Source organism: Podarcis tiliguerta (assembly GCF_965153285.1).
Source record: "Podarcis tiliguerta genome assembly, chromosome: 5".
NCBI classification, from domain to species: domain Eukaryota; kingdom Metazoa; phylum Chordata; class Lepidosauria; order Squamata; family Lacertidae; genus Podarcis; species Podarcis tiliguerta.
In genome coordinates, this window is record NC_139538.1 from 77,490,574 (window position 1) to 77,511,075 (window position 20,502).

General features: G+C 47.1%; 1 protein-coding gene across 1 annotated transcript in view; it reads right to left on the bottom strand.

The window, feature by feature from the left end:
• Positions 1-5,841, bottom strand: part of SH2D4B (SH2 domain containing 4B) — a 94,800-nt gene extending 88,959 nt beyond the window's left edge. Inside the window, exon 1 of the mRNA XM_083440519.1 lies at positions 5,161-5,841. The gene's annotated coding sequence lies outside the window, so the exon portion shown is untranslated. The remainder of the gene's footprint in view (positions 1-5,160) is intronic.
• Between the last annotated feature and the right edge of the window lie 14,661 nt (positions 5,842-20,502).

A 20,502-nucleotide genomic window follows, 5' to 3' on the forward strand; every position in this document is an offset into this window, starting at 1 on the left:
TACGGACCTTTGTTGGCAAGGTGATGTCTCTACTATTATCTCTTGATTATGCACCCATAAATACTGTTTGCATGTGGCATATTAGAAGTGCACAGCATTTATTATTTTGTGAACCTTGGAAACATAATGCTTGTGTCACCATAGACCATGGAATCTGGGGTCAAGCAGTGAGAGAAGCAAACTGACAGCCTGAGAAGGGGTGAGGGCAATCATGTTTTATTTGTGGCTGTCTTCCCACGCAGAGAAGCATCAATGAGAAAAGAAAATGCAAGGGAACACTCACCCAAACAAATCTTCCCTGCCTCCGATCTACCGAAACGCTACTGTCATTTCTTAAAAATGGAATACCGAAACCCTGTTTTCTCCCCACCCTGCTTTAATTATGGATGGTTTGTTTGTCCCCTTTCATTTTCTATTTCGTTTCCCCTTTCAAAGGACATAGTTAAGTCTATGGTGCCCTCTCATGGCCAGCCTACATGGTACTTTCAAATAGGGGGAAGGGAGAGTCTTGCTAACTGCAGCTCCACTTATCTGTTATAAACTACCTTGGAATGTATGACTGCATACTCCTTGAAGACAAAATCCAGGATGCCATCTTTCTCGGTACCATCTTCCCATTTTTATCACGAGAGCATGGCAGCCATCTTCGTTGCCATGATCTTGTGAAGTTATGTGCTGTGGTCTTCCCCCCCCCCCCAAGAAAAAGTTCTTTTCCAGGCACAATGCCCAAAAACACACATTTTGGGTATGCCATGCAGGATTGCAACCCGAAAAACACTTTTTATGGGGGGAAGCGCGCCACAAAATCGTGAGAGATCAGGGCAACTAAAATAGCTGCCATTCTTTCACGATAAAAAATGGAATGTCCTGGTTTTTCTGGAACATTTGCAGGGTATGTGATTGTGAGAGGATGAGTGTCAATATTCTAAGTGAACTAATTTACAGCGATATTCCCAATTACAATCCCACAATGTAAGCCAAAGTGAGTGGCATCTTCCTGATGTAGGGGTTCAGCCTACTAGAAAGATTGTTGTTGTTCTTTAGTAGTTTAGTCGTGTCCGACTCTTTGTGACTCCATGGACCAGAGCACACCAGGCACTCCTGTCTTCCATGGCTTCCTGCAGTTTGGTCAAACTCATGCTGGTAGCTTCGAGAACACTGTCCAACCATCTCGTCCTCTGTCGTCTCCTTCTACGTATGTTTTCTAAGGTATAAGTTCCATGGGGTTCTACCGGTCTTGCTCCCTACTGAGTGCGCTTAAGATTGCAGTGCCTTAAAATACACAATAATTTGGTATGGTTAAAGTTATCTGGTTGTACGAATGAAATTTATTACGGTCCCAGACCAGGTTCACATACTGTACTAAGCAAACATAAAACACAATAGAATTAATTTTGAATTAACAATTGAATATGACAATAAAGAATACAAATATGGCAGCCATTAGAAATGTGGTTTAGGTCTTCGTCTCTAAAATATTATCTAGAGTTTGCATCTGAGGCCTTTGTCTTTGTAATAGCACAGCTTGTTCCCTGAGTTTTATCTGGTTGTGGTGGAAAACAGCTCCTTCCTCTTGGCATTTTTGAAATCAGCCATATATATACTGTATATAATTTTGGGATTTGTTGGTGTATTAGCACAAAAACAGAAGTGGAAATAAAATATCTGACTGTCACGTGAGCTTAGAATGGTCAGAGCAGCAGTGGGAGCAGCAGTACTCAGTTTTACAGATGGAAAAGAATTGGAGGGATGAAAGGAAGGCAGTTCACACCCAGGGAAGATATTGGCATGGCATAAGTGGCAAGTGTGATTGCCATGTTATTTTGGAGCAAGCGCCAGAGATGCTGTGCTGCATCCCTGAATAATTAAACCCAGGAGGAGTGACTCTACATCTGGGAACTGGGAAGGGAGAGGAAGCCATCAGGCTCAGTTTTGTCACTAGCTGCTGATATAATGGAGGTGGGGGAGACACTACAACATCGTGCCTGTGTGAGATACAGCTCTGGCACCAAACAGAGCCCACATTGCTTCCATGGCTGGTTGTCTGCCAAGGTCAGGGTTTGGGGTTGAGTGCCTTGAATGGGAAATCGGACCACTTTAGCTTCAATGAACAGGAGAGAAGTGCAAGCCAATATCCCAAAAAGCATCTCCCTGCATCACATGAACTGCCCTCAACAAATGGCTGAAGTCTTCTTTAGTGACCGAATCGAGGCAACTTATTTTCTTTGTCGAAGACAGAAGGGTATGCTCTCCTCAATGGCAATGAAGAAAATGAAAGCAGGAGGAAGAGAGGAGAGTTCCTCCCTCACAGTGCCTGGGCTAGGAGGATGCCCAGAACCACACTCCGATTTCTGGTGGTCAGTTGGTCGGTCATTAGGAAGAGCTATTGCTTTGAGATTCTCTTTGGCCAAGTGGAAGGTGCCATCACACCTGGGGAAGGCAACGTACTGTCACATGTGATCAGGGAAGCTCAGCTGTTAAAAAGTACTAGGCGAAAGGACTGCATAGCAGGACATGAACATGGCAGTGCAAAGAAGAAAGGCAGGACAAGCAGTGTAGGAAGGTATCACCAACCGTATCACCTCATGGACCACTCCTCTCACTGTGCCTCGTTTTCAGACCACACTAGACAGGCTGGCATTATTGAATGAAGCATACACAAGGGAGGTGAGGGCTCCCTGTGGCACAATAGAATTTGGGCCTATTATTATTATCATTATTATTTATTGAATTTATATACCACCTCATACCCAGAAGTATAGAATGATTAAACATTCTACTGAGATTCTTCAGTTGTTGTAGCTTTCAGCCAATGCAGGATGGGCAACTTTGGAGCCAGCGAATGCAGTATACAGCTAGCAGTGATTTCAGGGCAGGATTTCAGGGCAAAAATCCAGTGCCCCATTCAGCAGAATGAAGAAGGCCCTCCATATGCGGCAAAGCTGGCTTACCCTATGTGGAAGCAAAACATATTAACTTCTAACGAGGGGACTCCTCATAAGACCATTAAGTCTAGGCTGAGTCTAAAATTACCTAACTGCACTACTGTGCACAGCAGGTAATGAGCCTTCACCAATACATACAGAGATTCCTTGGGAAATGTGTTTTTATTTTTAGATCCTGGAACAGAACAGAACTCGATGAAAATGTGAGACAATGAGCTCTTAACATTATATATATGTGGCTATGATGGACCTAAATTATCGTTGGCATATGTGATACGCTGTCTTTTGCTAGATTTGTCTGTGTTTACGTTTTTATATTCTGATTTTGTTCTTGAGATGGGGAGATGGGAAGGCATTCAGGCAGTGATCCTTGGCGTGAGTTAGAGGAACTACAGGCACGCAATGACATCCCTGGCTTTGTCTACAAAGTGTTTGAGGGCATGCCATTTCTTTTCAGCATGAGAGTTCATTCTCCAAAGTAGCGTTTTCTACTGATCCATTTGATCTCGCCTCTGTTTGGCTGCAAGAAATCAAGTCTATCCGCCACTCTGAGACCAACTCAGCAAGAATGCCTCTGTCAGCATGGTTACAGTTCTGTAAATGTTAAACTAGCATTGTGGGATGTACCTACAGCACTGCGCCTCCCACCACCCCAGGCTAATGTTTTAAAGGGCATTGTGGTTTCATCTTCCAGCCTGACACCTGAGCCACACGGAACACTTTTTCAGTTTGTCTATTTGTGTCCCTTGGTGCCCTTGTAGTACATATGATTACTTTTGAGTCTGGCAAAGGCCTGCATAGTTCAGCAGAATTTCTTAAAGCTTTGACAAGCTGGTCAGAGAGGGCATGACTCCAATTTTTGTTTCAATTGGTGGATGGTGTTTGAAAATCTGACCCGCATTTACAAAGGGCGGAGGCTAATACAACTGGGCGAACTTTCCTAACTGTAGTTTATCCAGTTCCAGTAATTTTCTCTTTTTCTATAGCAAGATAGATGGGCTCCACTTTCATTTTATATATTAGACATGCTTCACTATTAGGCTTATTCATTGTTGTTCAATGGGTTTATCTTTCAGGTAGTTTGGAATGCATGTTTCTTTTTTCTGTAATAAAGCAACTTCTTAAGGACTACTTGGGCTGCATCCAAGAGACTGCACATGGGCAGTTGTTTTGTGGGGTTTGTAGGTGAGCACTAGGGGAAAGCAGACTCCCATGTTACTTTGCAGACTTCTTTGTGAAACCTTTGCAATGGTTCAAAAGCTGCTGCACATTTCAAAAGCATTTGTACACCTCTACATTCACAGAGCTAGACAAGCAGCTGTCTGGGATGCTTCCATGATCTGGTAACCATGTTGCACTAAAGAACTTGGCTAAACAATAAGTAGGTCCCCCCCCCCCCCAGACACTACACAACATAGCTGCTCATGTGGTAGACAACTGCAATAATGCCACACATTTTTGTATCGTGCTGAATAGAAGAAATGGGGGGGGTAGTAATACCTCTAATTTTGTAAGCACATATTACATTCCCAGACACTTCCAATTTCACTGCTCAGTTTTGAAGTAAATTTTGCACTCAGCGTTTGAATTTGTTCCGAATGTGACATTTTACTTCAAAATCCATCATGCAAATAAAGCCATATGATGTAAGATAATAAACAACATTGCATGGTGAATATCAAATATAGTCAAAACACTAAATACTAAATGCATGCCAGCTTTCCATTACTACCAAAATGAAGTAGCATATCAGCAACAGTGAGCTGTGGGAGAGTGAGTTTTGAGATAAGAACAAGTTGTAAAACATCTGTGAAAAAGGACTAGAGCTCTGTATTTTCTCCTGCACATGGAATGCCTTGGAGTTTTTTTCTCTAGTCATGTTTTGATTTCCTTGTTCCCTCTATCACAGTCTAGTCCAAAAAAAATGGAATCAAAGCAAAACTATCAACATAAAATTGGGCTCAGTTACTAGTAGCTCTGATTAAATTCTGATTAAATTCACTCCTCCCCCACCATCCTGCCACCCTAATGCTAAGTGGTCTAGTTTCTATTAACAGCTCTGCAAAATAGTGATCTTTTGTCTCAGTCTTGTGTTGAGCAATGAGTGAGCTCAGGGGAGAGGGAGGCCAGCCAATCGACAGTCTCAGACATGGGCAGAGGGGGCAGCTGCCTCCCCCAAATCAAGAAAATAAATAAAAATACTTAAATAACTGACCAATTGCATCACAGATAACTTGGTTCTGCCCCCCTAAAATAAATCCTGGCTATGTCCATGCTTTCAGAGGTGCACTTGCCTGTAGGCAGAATTTGTATCCAAAGTCAGGTCCAGTCCTAGGGTCAAGCAACCAGCAATTCACATGGTCAGAGGGTCCAGGGAATCCGATTATCAAAGGTCAAGAGGAGCAAGAAACAGCAAAGTTGGGCCAGAAACAACGAGTGTTGTTTCCAGCATCTGACTGAGGCTGGAAACCCTGCTTAAGAAGCTAGTTGGTTCTCATCAGCACCTTCTCTGAATCCTTGAAGGCTGATCAGCTGCAGATGGAGTCACTCCACCTTCTCCTCCCTCAGGCTGCTGTTCAGCAGACAAAGTTGACTCCTGGCCCCTGGCATGTTTCCTCTGTCCTTCGTCCGTTCCCAGCATCATGAAAGGTATTCCGCTACTTTCTAGGATGCTGTCTGAGATGTCTCCAAATCTGTCCATCTCATCTTCCTCCTTCGCTAGTGGGGGGAGAATGACTTCTGTAACAGAAAAAGAGAGATGGGGGAGGTATTAAGATTGTGTTTGGAGAACTGATGGCCTCTCAACCTGGGTGGAAAGGAGACACCCTTCTTCAAATGCTATGTCCCCCTTGTAAAGGAAAAGGCTGCCTCAGGACACAGTTAAAATGAGTTGTGATTTCCTTATATTCCTCTGTCCTCCTGTTGGCAGGCTTGGGAATTCTGACATCACAATGGTAACCTGGGCGATACTGCATATTTCAGACATTTCCACCATGGGGCAAATATTCCATTAATGAATTGGGGAAATTTCCTTTATTGGGTATGGAGGTACTGTATAGCTTTTCCGTCTGCCTCTAAACGCAGCAAAATATGTTATGCCCGCAATAATTTTTTTAGTGCACTCTCCAGCACCATTTAGCAACATTATGTATAATGCATCGGTTGTGTTGCGTTGGCCTCATATCGTGTTAGGAGGCTGAATTGATTGCTGGTGTGATTAGAGGCCACAGATAGAAGAGGAAGTTAATCAACATGACCTAGTAGCTTTATGGAAGACATTGACTGAATTAGTCATGTCCCCAGCTACATTTCTGGGAGTCAGACTTTCTTCGCTTAAGCTACCATAGCCTCTTCCTTGCCAATGAAAAGACCTAGTTATGAGTGGGGTAGGCAGATCTTCATCAAACTCTTGCTCTTGAAGAGTAAATTCTTTTAAGGTTGAAATTGGGACAATGTCTCTGAAAGTGACACCCTTCCTCTTTGCCCTTATTTCCTATAATACCCTTGCCTCAAGCTATTTTCTCCTCCAATTCAGTCACCCTCAATCATCCCAAAGTCAGGGCAGTGTACATAATAATTCAGTGACATGTTTTCTTCAGCAGCTCCTATTTCAATTTTAAAGTTTCTAGTCCTTAGGCTAGAAATATACTTGGAAGTGAGTATGGCACAAGGGCACAAGTAGCTAACTTGCGACCCATATTGAGGTCTCCAAGTGATAGCTGGTGGCCTCTGCATCCGTCTGCCCTCCCCTCCCATATCCATATATATATATATATATATATATATATATATATATATATTGCTGCATATTGCAATGTATGAGACCCCTACTGTTACAGAAAAGTCCCTACTAATATGATAAGCAAAGGACAGCCATGGGATGCTCAGATTATATAGCCCATAGGTACTAGCCACCCTCATTTGTGTGAGCTGCTTAAAAGATTATTACCGTATATTAAGCAATATACATTTTTTAAATAAATAGTTATTCTGCACAAGCCCCACTGAAATGAATGAGGTTCATGTGCCCCAATAGACCCATACGTGCACACCACCAATCTTATTCATTCATTTTCCTTAGCTGCCTCATCACGTACCTTTATTTATTTTATTTGTTTATATGAACATCTATAGACAGCTTATTTGTAAAAGTGTCCAGCACAAAAACCATCACAAAAACCACACTAAACAGCATGTGGAATTTCTTCATTATATAGTGTTGAACAAAGGAAAAAGTAACAAATGTTCCATTGAAAACAGCACAATTCAATAGAAAAATCTATTTATGTTACTACCAGATCTGCCTCTCCTCGTGACATCACAATTGGTTGCTAGGGATATGAATTGTGCAAGCTCCATCATAAGTCCCTGGAGTAACTGAAACATATCCAGGGCTTGATATTCCAGCCGACTAAAGTGTTGCTATAGCATTTATATATATCCGCTCTAACCTAATATAACAAGCCCCCGCCAAAGCAAGGCAGGCTGCTTTCAAACAAAGATGTCACCAAACACAGTTGCCAACACTTAAAGGCAAATAACTGCCAAGGGGGATGGAGATAATACAATAGTCTTGGGCTGGTAATTTTATTTGGTTTTTATTTTAGTCTCATAAAATGATAAGACTTGTCATCGTAATATCAGTTATAGGAATGGAAACAAAGCAGTTTACGGTCCCCCTTTACGATTCATCAGATTTGCTTGCAGATTAGTCAGCATCAGCAAATTCTTTTTTTTTCTTCTTTTTTCTTTGCTCTTGTCACAGTCAGAGAATAAAATAACATGTGCTATGGAATACAGGTCAGCTCTCCTCATACGGAGCTCGGAGCATTCTTTGTTATTTTGCAACACCAACAAGAATCTGAGCAACCAAGTCATTAGGAATAGAATGGATTTGACACAGACTTCGGGTGCAATCCTCACCCTAGATATGTCAGGGTGGACAAGCTGGGATGGGGTGGATCTCTGGCTTAGCTGGTGGGTTCCCATCTCAGCTGGGCTATGCTGGCGTAATCCCCCAGCCCCATTTCAGCTGAAGATACACTGGCATAACTCCCCTATCCTGGCTCAGCTAGGGCCCAGCCAGCTAAGCTGAGCTTGACAAAATTTACACCAGTGTAAGCTGTGAAAGATGGGTGCTCCAGGGGAGTGGCTGGAGCAAGACCAGGCTGGGGGGGGCGGGACTTACCGTATTGCAGGGCTGGCACACAAAGTATTTTGGCATCTGAGGCATACCACAAAAGATCCACACACACACACACACACACACACACACACCCGCCAGCCAGGGATGGATGAAGATCTACATCAGAAACCAAGGGTGCCAGCCAGGGGGGCTGAGGGATCTTGTCCCCTCTCCCCCCAAAAAATTCAGTGACAGGGCCCCTCAATATCCCACTGCAACAAGCCTGTGTACCTGTTAGGTACATCAAGAACAAGGGGGGGGTGACCAACAACACCTCCTATTCGCCAAGAGGCCACTGTAGAGGCAGTATGGGGTGGGCAGATCTGGTCTCCAAGGAGTGTGCCACAGCTGTTGCTTGGAGGCTAGATCTGCTGCCCCTTTGAATCCTGCTGCCTGAGGTGTCCGCCTCATCTTTCGTCATGTGTGGGCCGGCCCTGCTCTGTTAGATCCAAACTCTATTCCGCTTGGTCATGTAACCTGGCAACGCAGTGTAAGGTATGCTGGCCCAAATAGTGGTGTATACAAATGTCTGGCTGTAGCTCCACTCCTGAATAGAGTCTGGATCTGTCATATTTTACACCGTCTTAAAGCTGCACCAGCATAATTAATCCTGTTTTACCAAATTTAGGACAGCTCCCTTAGTCATACGTAGAGCACACCATCTTTCTGGGTTGTGTCATTCGAGACTACAGTTGTGGTTTGAATGCCCCCCACAAGCATACAGAATTAGGATGTCAGGGAGAAGGTTCATAGCTAACTTTGCAGCGTAGTCATCCATATGCAGAGACAGCTTTGTCGCAACTGTGATACACAATCTGTGTGAATAGCAGCGGAAAGACAATACCACAAGTGATCTCTATTTGAAGAAGAAAAGCGTAGTAGGAAGAAATGTAGGTGGGGTGTGTGTTTTTTCCCCTCTCCAAAAATGTAATTAATAGATTACATACCGGACACCTAATCGTGAGAAAGAATCTTTGGAGAGACACAGTAATAAATTGAATCTGACATCCAGAGCGCCAAGCCCGACTCTGAAGAACCTGATAGAGATAAATGGGGACCAATAGAAACAGACATCTGTGCTGCCACTTCCCCCTTGAGCTATAAGTGGGCTAATTGCCAAGAAGCAGAATTTATCTTATTTTTTCTGATAATGCTTGCTGCTGCACTCAGATGCATACCGGAATAGAATTCAGCAAAGCTCCCTGCAGTGCCTTGCTCCAGAATACCTTTTATCTTAACCCTTTCAGTCCTCGTCCCCAACCAAAACAAAACCTAAATACATTTGACTGCATTTACTCATGTACATTCCTTGTTTCCCTATCATCCTTCAGTCACTAGTCCTCATCCACATGTATTATACTTTTCAAGTACACAGGATAAACAAGTGTTTTTGCGTCTTTAACTCAAGAGTCACAGTACAGTGGTACCTCGGGTTGCATACGCTTCAGGTTACATACGCTTCAGGTAACAGACTCTGCTAACCCAGAAATAGTACCACAGGTTAAGAACTTTGCTTCAGGATGAGAACAGAAATCGTGCTCCGGCAGCGCGGCAGCAGCAGGTGGCCCCATTAGCTAAAGTGATGATTCAGGTTAAGAACAGTTTCAGGTTAAGAACCAACCTCCGGAACGAATTAAGTACGTAACCAGAGGTACCACTGTATACCAGAAGTAAATGGCATATTCAGGGGTCCTCAGCAATGAGATGGCAAACAAAGCTCAGAATTTGAAAGTGTACCGTTTACTACAAAAGACAGAGATTAATACGCAGATAGAAGGTTGTTTATGCAGGGAGTGTATTTACAGACACCATAGAGGAATGCACACAGAGAGTAGAGTTCAAATAGAAATGAATGTTGCTCCAGTGCATCATAGCTGCCTGTGCAAAAGCTGGGAAAGGAAGGTGGAGAGAGAAATATAAGCATGGATATCCCAAGGTGGGAGGAACGGAGAGCAATTCTTCTCCAGGGAGTAACAGTAAATGAGTTTGTCCTAAGCACCAGGCCACTAGGGATTACTTAGGCCAGTGATGGCAAAAGTTGGCCCTCCAGCTGTTTTGGGACTACAACTCCCATCATCCCTAGCTAACAGGACCAGTGGCCGGGGTGATGGGAATTGTAGTCCCAAAACAGTTGGAGGGCCAAGTTTGGCCGTCACTGACTTAGGCAGTACCTGACCAGGTCTTAGAGGTCAAATGCCTTGACTCCTTGCCAACAAACAACCAGAGGGAAGCTAACAATGGGACAGCGAGTGCAGGTCAACAGTGGCGTAGCGTGGGGGGTGCAGGGGGGCCGGCCGCACTGGGCGCAACATCTGGGAGGGGGCGCGCTCGCACTCACAGTGCTAAAATCCAGGGGTTAGGGGGCGCAAATTACTTGCCTTGCCCCGGGTGCTGACAACCCACGCTACGCCACTGCAGGTCAAACCTCCAGAGGCTTCCTTTGTGGGCTTGCATTTTCTGGAACTATCACTGTGATGACTGCTGGAGAAGAAGGAGCATATAGTACTTCCTGTTCCTCTCTCCTCTTTCTTGGGGCAGCAATGGATGCAGACATGCCTCTGTTTCCTCCAGCTCCAGTGCATGCCTGAAGCTGGTTATACTGTAAATATAAGTTTTTACTGCTGTCACTGCTGTGAGCCAAGGCAAGAGTAAGTACAATTGACGCTTGGGTTGCAAACGTGATCCGTGCGGGATGCACGTTCGCAACCCACAGCAGAGCATCTGCGCACGCATGGGTTGCAATTCTGTGCTTCTGCGCATGCGCAAAGTGCGATTTAGCGCTTCTGCGCATGTGCAACTCCCCAAACCCGGAAGTACTGGTAACCTGTTCCAGTACTTCCAGTTTCAGCGGGTCCATAACCTGAAAAAACACAACCTGAAGTGTCTGTAACCCAAGGTATGACTGTAAATCATATTTTAAAACTTACTTTACAAGTTGGTGCCTGATACTTTGTTAAGCGGGGTAAGAAAGGGAAGCCAGCTTATTTTGTAGCTGGACTTGCTCAAAATAAGTTCTTCAGCCTAATTCCTATGCTTTTAAATTTTGCTGGGTGGGATTTTTAAACTCCGTTCAACCCACACGCATGGGTACGTGGAGGGATAAAGTGCAATTAATATATCCTCTCCTACCTACTAAATCCCATCCTGCACAGTGGAGGGTTCTAATCCTTAAGTGATGCTAATGAGTGGTTCTGTGACTACCAGTAGGGCCGTTCCTTATTGCTCTGATGTGTCTTGGGTAGTTTGATTAGCTTAGAGTTCAGGCAGGCAGGAAGACATTTGCATTTTCAAGGGAACTCAAGCACTAATGCATAGTCAGTGTGAGGTCTTCCTATTGATTTACAGAGTTAGAGGTCAGCCAGCATGCACAGCAACTTTCTTGCCTCATATACATAAAGTTCTTACTTTGCATACTTTCCCAGCAAACTCCAGATTTCAGAGTCAAGGTGCTAAAGAAATAACTAAAACAACAGCAAGGTCAGCTTCTTGGCAACAACATCATCTATAACATGAGATCTAACACAAGCCTACCTTACAGTGTGATAATAAATATTATTGGGATTATGTGTAAATAATGCAAAATGTGATATAATAATTCTTGCCTTTACAGTGGTACCTTTGTTCTCAAACTTAACCTGTGCTGGAAGTCCGTTCCAAAACCAAAGTGTTCCAAAACCAAGACACACTTTCCCCTAGAAAGTAATGCAAAACGGATTAATCCGTTTCAGACCTCTAAAAACAACCCTTAAAACAGCAATTTAACATGAATTTTGCTAATGGGACCATTGATGCATAAAATGAAAGCAATAATCAATGTACCATACTATAAAATAAAGAAGACAGTATTGTAGATGATAAAAAAAATTATTGCCTGCACTGATGATAGTTATTGTTTGGATGGGGGGCTTTTATCCATTTCTGCAGTCACATAATCAATCAATCAGAAGCTGAACTGGGTTCCACACTTAAAAAAAAATGAATTAATTGAAAAAGCCTCAACAATAAAAATGCAAAATAAATAGCAAAAGCACCAAACTTAATCCATTCTGGAAGTTCGTTTGACTTCCAAAATGCTCAAAAACCAAGGTACAGCTTCTGATTAGTGCAGGTGCCCTGGAAACAATAGCTGACAGCTGCATTGGACATTCAGCTTCCAAAAAATGTTCAAAAACCGGAACACTTACTGTTCTGGTTCAGCATTTGGGAACCAAGGTACCACTGTATTCTCCACACAGAACATGGATCCAAGCTAGGCTATTATAATGTGATTATTAATAGCTACACCCTGTCTTTCTTCCATCACAGAATTTAAGGCATCATACATGGACCTTCCTGTGGTCCGCTAACTCACCCAACTCAGGTCTGTTTAGGTTCAACCAGGTGTCTGTGCCCTGAGACCATAGACTACTCATCCACTGTCCAGTGGTTTCCTTAGACAAATGTACACTAGCAGGCAATCTGCAAGACATCTGTTAACATCCATTTAATTTGTCATGCTTCACCCAAATGCCACTGGGGATCTGACCTATAACAAGTTGCAATGACAAGATATGGGAATTGGTAGTCAGCCTGGTATAGCACAGCTACACTGCCCTGGGAACTGTGCTTGGTGTGCTGTCAACTTTACATTCTGCAAATTGCAGCATTGCTAGAATGCATGTCAAGGGAAATTTTCCAAATCCAAGACTTCAGCTACCACTTGGACAATCAATTCCTGCTCACTCCCCAAAATATATGAACCACAATCTGGCACTGAATATGCTACACTGATAGTGATGGAAGACGATTCAGCAACAATGAATTTAAGTGCTATAAAGGTAAGGCTGGTCTATATACACCACAGATCATGCGGTAAAAGTTGCCCCTGGCAAGTTTTCCTTTCAGGTGTTAGGTGAAGGATATTCCATTGAATTCCTCTTATTTGTTTCCATTAAGGAGCTCGAGATGGTGTACCTGGTTTTCACCACCTTCATTTAATCCCCACAACAACCCTGTGAGCTTCATGGCTGAGTGGCGATTTGAACCCAGATCTCCTCTGATCTCCTCTAACCACTGCATCACACTGCACATGCACACGCCCTCCACATGCTGGGGATGGTGGGAGATGTTGTCCAAACCATCTAGGGAGTACTAGACTGGGGAAGGCTGCTCCACATCAAAAAATACAATACATCAGAGAGGATTCATCATCATGCTCTTTTTTCCAAAGAGGAAAATTCAAATATTCCACACAGACACACAAACCTGAAGAGTTTGTTGTCTGAAGGGGCACAGTCGACATTAGAAAAGTATGCTTGCTGTTAGAACAGCATACTGTTTCTCCTACTGGACTCCCGGGTGCAGCATGTTTTCATGGTGCCCAGGGCACTCTCACCAGGGAAGCAGGGTGCAGAGAGTGAACAGGGCCCGCCACACACCAGCCCAGCGCTTGCTGCTGATGCCACCAGAGCAACGCCAGCCCTGAGCAACGCCAGCCCTGATCCCAGCCTCGCAAAGCAGAACAGGGCTGGCTCGGGCAGGGCAGCTTGAGCAGCGCACCTCCCCCAAAAATGCACTCAGGGCAATCACCCTCAAAGCCCCACCTATCCTATGCCTCTGCCCAGATGTCCCTGGGAGCTCCACAAGCAGACAATAGCAGAACAAAATAACCCTCTCCCACGGTTCTTCCCCAGCAAGTGATATTCAGAAGCATGCCATCTCTGGTCCTAGTGGGAACAGATAGTCATTGAGACTTGCAGGCAATGATTCAGAAATCGGGTCCTCCCTTAAACAGGGCACGTATTGCGGTGAGACCTGGACAACCGACACCCTGTGTTGTGGGTGGGTACAATTGGTAAGCCCCAACACCTGATTGGTAGGTTCCTTGAAGCTGGGTACAATCTGGCCAATGGGGCACAGTCCAAACGGTTCGAGGGACCTATTTATGCCCATGCACGTGACCCAGAGCTTCCTCTTTTGGCCCATGCATTCGGAACAACCACCCACTTCTCCCTACTTTTAGGGCTTGTTGTGCTTGACCTGCTATGCCGTCGTGTGTCGTCTGTCATTGGGGCAGGGGCACGGCAGGAATTTCCCCCACTTGGCTGATTGGCTGTTGCCATTTGGGTTTTGCCTGCCACGTAGCAAATTGCCACAACTTGTAAGGTTGCGGATAGGCTCTGGTTCAGGTGATAGGGATCCCTACGTGGAGGGCATTCCGTTAAAGGAATCCAGGGACTTGATGGTTTGGTCAACCCCTGTGAGGGGGTTGTGCCCGTGCCTGAGTCCAGGGGGACATTTGGGTGGTGGAGTTAGCCCGTTCCCGGCTTTCCGCTTATCCAGGTGTTCACCCTTGGCTGACCTATGCTGGTGCCCTGGGTCAGCGCTACCTGCATGGCAGGGAGCTAGTCAAACCAGAGCCTATGCAACCAGTCACTTTCTGTAATCAATAAAGTTGTGGCCTAAATTCTGCCAAAAACCAAACCAAAAAATTGAGTAAAGTGTGAATTTATTTAGGAGGGAGGTTTCTGGGTCTGAAGACGTAAATGGTTTTACCACATGGCTTCATGTGGACTGAGCCTTGGTTATGATGACTAACTTCTGCAGGGTTGTGCCCCTTTTATGTTTGGATTTCTTCTTCCACACCAGTCATGCTATACACAATTGCATAAACTCATCCCTACAAATCTGAGGAACAGAGTACAGGAGCAGGTAAAGTTACCGCTACCAAGTGGTGAATAATATAGGAATGGCATAGAGCTGAAAGACCATGGCTAGGCATCCCAAAAGACAGGGCACTTGCCACGCAATATCAAACTATGCACAGGAACAGGATACAATCCTTGTATAACATCACCGGGAGGTTACAGGTGAGATGTGATACCAAGCAGAACAAAATTCATTGAACTCAACAGTGCAACAAGTGGAAGTGAATGCTCTTGCAACTCTGACCCTTAGGGGATGCATCTCAGGACATCACAACAATGACAATTTCACACAAGTCATTTGAGAATATTGCAAGGTTCCTATTAGTATGGCCATGAGTAGTTCTGGGGAACAAAAAAATACAGCCAGATGCAAGAAGACATCGCAGCTGCTAGGCTGCCCTAGAAAAGCCTGCTCCGATGAGCTTTAAAGAGGGGAAGGGAGGCCTGCAAATGTAATGCACTAGGGAAAATGTCTTCAGAATGGGAGTTTGGCCAACATGCTGTTGCAAAGGATGCTTACGCCTTTGATAAAGATGCTCTGAGCTGCTTCAGTAACATTCTCAACACATCAACAAGTCAGGCTAAGAATAATGTTGTGACAAGTCTGAGAAAAAGGCAACATGAGGGCCTTGTAAAGGAATGATTCACCACTTAGAGGGGGAAATCAGCACAGGCTGAGCATTTCACAGCTTCCAGCACCTTGAACCATCGTGTACACCCCTCCCAACAAGAGCTAAATTCAAGTCAGATCAAAACTGCTCCCTGCACAGATTCCTCTTAGTCACTTCTTTGCTCTTGAAGCACTTGTCATCTTCATCATCGGAAATTACAATTCCCCTGCAACAGGAATGATTTTCACCTCTCCAGCTGAAATTGTTGTTCGTCCCAGCAATCAACAAGCATTGGCTCTCTTTAGCTTCCCAACTGCCGTGTTGCCATGCCTCTAGATAACCACTTGTAAGTATTCCAAGGCTGCTCATAAATTCAGTGTGAAAAGAAGGCAAAGGACAATAAGATATATGCTTTAAAACTCTGTGTTGTATCCACCATTAGCCCTGCTCATGGTGAGTAGACCCTGAGTAGATCCATTGAAGTTAATGAACCCAATATTATTATGTCCATTCATTTTAATGGGCTGGATTTAACTTCCCCATTCCACAAGCTGAATCCCCAAACAGGGACCAAGCTAAGAAGGAAAAGTGAAAGGACCCCTAGACGGTAAAGTCCAGTCAAAGGAGTCTATGGGGTTGCGGCGCTCATCTCACTTTCAGGCCAAGGGAGCCAGCCTGTCCTTCCATACCCCAAATGGGAAAGGTGATGTTATGTACTGAGTTGAATAGGATCGAAACTGCAGCAGTCTGATTGGTCCTAGAACAATAGGATCCAAATCACAGCAGTCTGATTGGTCCTAGAACAATAGGATTCAGAATGCATCAGTCTGATTGGTCCTAGAACAATGCAGCAGTCTGATTGGTTGGCAGGAACCACCCAATCATGCTCCAGATATAAGTGAATCCACAACCTGATTGGCTTACAGTAGAATTCCAGAATTAGCCAATCATGTGCAGCCCATTGTGTAAATAATGTATATAAGCAGATACTTTGAGGGGACTTGCATTCATTCCTCCTCACCACTATGAGCTGAATAAAGAGCATGAAATCACTTTGCGACTCTGAGTATATTTCACTGGCGACGAGGATGGGATCCCGCTGAGCTGACTGCCACACACCGCACCGCAGCACCGCCACCCGCCGCACCGCTGCCTCGCACCGTGTATCCAGGCTTCAGCTCCGGGACACAAGGAACTCAGAATGGCAACCGACAGCAGCTTCTCGCCGTTCAACCCAGCATCTGGAGACTGGGAAGCGTACGCCTCTCGTTTCACCTTCCTCCTAGAAGCCAAAGGGGTCACCGATGAAGAAGACGCCAAGAAGAGGGCAATATTCTTCAGCGTCTGCGGAGAGGAGACGTTTGAAATCGCCCGGGCTCTCCTTGCGCCTGAAGACGTTGCTACAGTTCCATACAAAACAATAATGGAACAGCTGAAGGGGCACTTTTCGCCACAGCCCTCAGTGGTGGCTCGTCGAAATGCCTTCTACGCAAAGCGGCAAGCCCCTGGGGAAACCATAACTGGGTTTGTGACCTCTCTCCGCCAAGCCGCCCGGTTCTGCAACTTCTCAGAGCTGGAGAACATGCTTCGTGACCGCCTCGTCGGTGGCCTGAGGGATGAGAAGCTGCAACGACGCCTCTACGCTAAGAAGGACCTAACGTTCCAGGTCGCTCTGGAGGAGGCCCTGGCAACGGAAGCTGCTGAGAAGTCGACGCAAGAGGCACGGCCGAGCCAGCCGTCCCAACCGAGGGTCCACCATGAAGACCTCACCGACGACTCAGGATCCAACAGGGAGGAGGTGCACCGAGTACAGCAGCGCACTCAAGCAGCCCACATACCACAGCTGCCTCGACGAGAAGGAGGGAACTGCGCAAGCTGTGGAGAAAGTCACGAGAGGAGGACCTGCCGTTTCCGCAACGCAGAGTGCAGGCAGTGCAGAAAATCGGGACACATCGCCCGGGTGTGTCGGGCTCGGCCCACCCGACGCCAGGCATCGGATGACCAATCCAAGAGCCCCAGGTCCCGGGGCCCAACGCACCAAGGCAACTCAACGGAGCTCACGGACTTCCAGGTATACCAGTTGCCCCACCCCAACGTAGAGAAAATTTATGTAGAGGTACAGATAGAGGGGGCCCCATGCCGCATGGAGCTTGACACGGGTTCAAATCTATCCATAATCTCGGCAAGGACCTTAAGGAAACTGTGTCCTACTGGGGGTCCCAAACTCAGGCCGGCCCCATTCACCCTCCGGGACTTCCAGAAACGTAAGGTCCCCACAATGGGGGTGGGGACCTTCAGGGTGCAATACCGAGGGCGGACGCGGCAACTGGACTTGCTTGTGGTCAAGGGCCCCTACATTAGCTTACTGGGATTGGCATGGTTTGGACCACTGGGGCTTGCCGTCACCGGGGTGAACAACACTAGCTTACAAGTGGACGTGGACGCCATATGCAAGGAATTTCCGGGGGTTTTTGATGGGAAATTGGGACAGTATACGGGCCCCCCCATTGCTCTACAGCTTGACCCCGCAGTACGACCAGTCAGGCTCAAGGCCCGCCGGGTCCCGTTCGCCCTGAAACCCCGTATAGACGAGGAATTGGACCGGCTCGTGGAGCAAGGAGTGCTGGAGCCGGTGCCTAATGCCCCCTGGGAAACCCCAATCGTCACACCCGTCAAGCCTAATGGTTCGGTCCGCATCTGCGCAGACTACAAATGTACCATAAACAAGGCCCTCACGGCCCATGCATACCCAGTGCCAGTGGTCAGCCATGTCCTTGCCACCCTGGCTGGGTCGAAAATTTTTGGCAAGCTGGACTTGGCCCAAGCATATCAACAGCTACCAGTAGATGAGGCCACAGCAGAGGCACAGACGATTGTGACGCACAGAGGAGCGTTCAGGGTAAAGCGGCTGCAATTCGGCGTCAGCGTGGCACCAGGCATATTCCAGAACCTAATGGACTCTCTCCTTAAAGGAATTCCTGGCGTCACCCCCTTCTTCGATGATGTGTTGATTGCCGGGCCCACACCAGAGGAGTTTGAGGACCGCCTCCGCACCGTTCTGCACCGTTTCCAGACGGCGGGTCTCAAGGTGAAGCGGGAAAAATGTCTACTAGGAGTGCCTCAGGTGGACTTTCTGGGATTTATGGTGGACGCAGAAGGGGTCCACCCGACTGGGGACAAGGTACGGGCCATTTGTGATGCCCCAGCGCCCAAGAACAAGACTGAACTTCAGGCCTTCTTGGGACTATTGAACTTTTACCATTCCTTCCTTCCCCACAAAGCGGCGGTAGCAGAGCCCCTACACAGACTTCTGGACAAGCGGGCCCCTTGGGTGTGGGGCCAGCGCCAGGAGGCTGCATTCCAGGCAGTCAAGGACTTGCTTGTCTCAAACTCGGTCTTGGCACACTTCGACGAGAGGCTGCCGGTGGTGCTAGCATGCGACGCCTCACCCTATGGCATTGGCGCTGTCCTGGGACACCAACTCCCGGATGGAAGAGAGGTACCAGTAGCATACTTTTCCCAGACACTCAGCGCAACCGAACGGAACTACTCACAAATAGACAAAGAGGGGCTGGCAATTGTGAAGGGAGTAAAAAAATTCCATGATTTCTTGTACGGGCGGCCCTTCACCGTGGTGACTGACCACAAGCCGTTGCTTGGCTTGTTTGCCCCCGAAAAGCAGACCCCCCAAGTGCTGTCTCCTCGCGTCCTCAGGTGGTCAATTTTCCTTGCCAGCTACCAGTATGCACTGATTCACCGACCTGGGAAGGCGATGGGCCATGCGGACGCCCTCAGCAGGCTACCACTACCGGAAACAGGCCCCGACCCAGCACCTGCACAAGAGGTTATGAGCCTGGAGCTGCTTCCCGACCGCCCCATTCAGGCACAAGAAGTTGCACACCATTCCAAGAAAGACAGGGTCATCTCCCGGGTCCTGGACTGGGTGTGGAGGGGATGGCCCAGCAACAGCCCTGGGCCAGAATTCGCTGGCTACACAACCCGCAAACATGAACTGTCGGCCCACAAGGGGTGCCTGTTATGGGGAAGCAGGGTCGTTGTTCCCCAGCCCCTCCGCAAAAGGGTCCTCACAGCCCTACACGAGACACACCCAGGGGTAGTAAGAATGAAGGCCCTGGCCAGGAGTTATGTGTGGTGGCCGGGGATCGACGGAGAGATAGAGGCCTGGGTCAAACACTGCCAGGCCTGCCAAGAATCCCGCCCAGATCCCCCAAGGGCCCCAGTCCAGTCCTGGGAGTCCGCCCGAGCACCATGGTCACGCCTGCATGTGGACTTTGCTGGCCCCTTTCAGGGGAAAACATTCTTCATAGTGGTGGACTCCTACACCAAATGGCTGGAAGTCGCACTGGTACCGTCCACTTCTACATCCGCAGCCATCCGGATACTACGCAGGCTGTTTGCAACCCACGGGCTCCCTGACACTCTCGTCTCAGACAACGGGACTGCATTCACATCAGGAGAATTCCAAACCTTCACAGCGCAGAACGCCATCCGCCACATCCGTTCGGCGCCATTCCACCCTGCCACCAATGGCCAAGCAGAACGCATGGTGCGGACCACCAAGGACACCCTTCGCCGCATGACGCAAGGGGATTGGGAATACCGCCTTGCCACATTCCTCCTAGCACAGCACAGCACCCCCAGCTCAACGACTGGCCGGAGCCCCGCTGAACTACTAATGGGTCGGCGCCTTGCAATCAGATTGGACCGCCTTCACCCCGATAGAGCTCAGGATGAGGTAGTGGTGGGGGAAGGCAGGAACCCCCGGACCTTCGAGGCCCAGGACCCAGTGTACGCAAAGAATTTTGGGGCAGGCCCAGCATGGGTACCCGCCACAGTCACCAGGGTCACTGGCCCCGTGTCATACGAGGTGCTAACGGATGGGGGGCAATGCTGGCGCCGCCACTGCGACCAGATACGGCGACGATTCCCAGGAGAAAACCAGGAGGAGGAAAGGTCAGAGGAGTCCCAAGGGAAAAGAGCGGCAGTGAGGCCCATAGAGCAGGAGGGGCCAGCAGGAGAGGCAGAATCAGTAAATACAGAGAGGACCCGCGAGG